A 2,500-nucleotide genomic window follows, 5' to 3' on the forward strand; every position below is an offset into this window, starting at 1 on the left:
TTAAGATTTATTTGTATTCGTTATATATTCAGTATATAGATATTTATCAGAAACACCCACAAACACACCATAACAACCCTAACAATATATATATATAAAAATCTATTTCAATATATATATATATATATAATATAATATATATATCAAAAAACAATATATCAAACAAAATATATATATATATATATATATATATACAACTCACTACACCAACACACACACACATTATACATATATACATATACACATATATATACATATATTTGTATACCTATAGTATACTAATATAAATATATATATTTAAAATAAAAATAAATAAATTTTAAAAAAATAATAATATATATATATATTGGTGTGTATATAATATATATATAAATATAATATATAAATATAATATAAATATATATATAAAAACATATAATATATATATAAACAGAAAGTTATATAATATATATATATATATATAATATATATATAATATATATATATATACATATATATATACATATATATATATATATATAAATATATATCCTCTCTCATCGCTCTCTCTCCTATCTCTCTCTCTCTCTCTCTATATATATATATATATAAATATAAATATATATATATATAATATATATATATATATATATTCTGTACACACAAATATTATAAATATAAATATATAAATATATAAAATAAGTAATATAAATAGTAATTCTATAAGTATAAATATATATTTGTATATGTATATATATATATATTTGTATGTATATATATATAAATATATATATAATTAATATATATATATAATATATATATCTATAATACACACACACATATATATATTTGTATGTATATATATATATATATAATATATATATATATATAATATATATATCCATATATATACACATATATATATACAGATATACAAATATATATAAATATATATATATATAATATATATATATATATATATATATATACATAATATATACATATATACATATATACATATATACATATAATATAAAAATATATATATATATATATATATATATATATATATATATATATATATATATATATATAAATATATAAACACACACATACCTACCATACATATTTGTGTGTATACATATATACATACATACACAAATATATACAATATATAACATAATATACATATATATATATATATACATATATACATATATTATGCACTTAATAGAATATATACATAAGCGATATCCCCTAAACAAATATACATATATATATATAAATAATATATATATATATATATAATATAAGGTATATATATAAATATATGCTTCATTTTAGATGTGTGTGTGTGCGTTGTGTGTGTGTGTGTAGAGAGTGTGTGTGTGTGTGTGTGACTATGGTGTGTGTGTGTAATGTGTGTATCGTGCGTGCGTAATATAATGTATATATATGTAAGTATGGTAAAAATAACTATAGAACGCAATATATACAAAAAAAACAAAATATATAAACACATATATAAGAGCGTATATATATATATAATAATATATATATATATATATATACACATATATTAGTAGCGATACATATATATATATAAATATATATATAATATCACTAACTAATAAATCTATATATCAATCTACAATCGACATAAACTATCTCTGTAAAAAAAACACTAAATCAATAAACATACCGTTAAAACATTCATAAAAATATATAATAATAAAAAAACAACTATATAATATACTATGTAAAATCTCTATCTCTATATATCACAATAAAAATAACTAAAAAAATATATCAATATAACATCATAAACAAATATACCAAATATAAATAAATATCAAATATAACACTATAAATCTATACACAACATAATATATAAATATTACGGCGTTTATATATATAAAATCCATACAAATACACATAAATAGAACCATATCTACAAATATATAAAATAATACTATAAAAAAAATAAATTTATAATATACAACATACATATATATATATATAATATATATATAAATAGATATATTAGTACTATAAAAAAGTGTATGTATAATATATATATATATATATATATATATAATGCGTATAATATATATATAATAGATAATGCAGAGTAGTATAGATGTATGTAATATATACATATATAAACCCACACATACAACATACAAACATACATACATACATGCAAACACACCAATCTAAACAAATAAATAAAAATACAAAAAACAAATAAACCTAATAAACCTATATAATATATATTGAAGAATAACAGAGCTATATATATATATATAAATATATAATATATCTCACACAAACAACACTAACACAAATATATATATATAGATATGATATATATTTGTTGTTTTTTTGTAATATATATAATATATATATATACACATATATATATATAATATATATTCAGATTACCAAACACACTCTCAGACACAAACATAGACATACACACACACTCTAAAACACACACAACACAAACACACATCTCCAC

General features: G+C 15.9%; 1 protein-coding gene across 1 annotated transcript in view; it reads right to left on the bottom strand.

The window, feature by feature from the left end:
- Positions 1-2,500, bottom strand: part of LOC122261634 (uncharacterized) — a 9,478-nt gene that overhangs the window by 5,091 nt on the left and 1,887 nt on the right. The gene's annotated exons all lie outside the window — the stretch shown is intronic.

Source organism: Penaeus japonicus, unplaced genomic scaffold (genome assembly GCF_977035675.1).
Source record: "Penaeus japonicus unplaced genomic scaffold, GWHDUDI00000001_assembly GWHDUDI00000013, whole genome shotgun sequence".
In the NCBI taxonomy this organism is placed as follows: domain Eukaryota; kingdom Metazoa; phylum Arthropoda; class Malacostraca; order Decapoda; family Penaeidae; genus Penaeus; species Penaeus japonicus.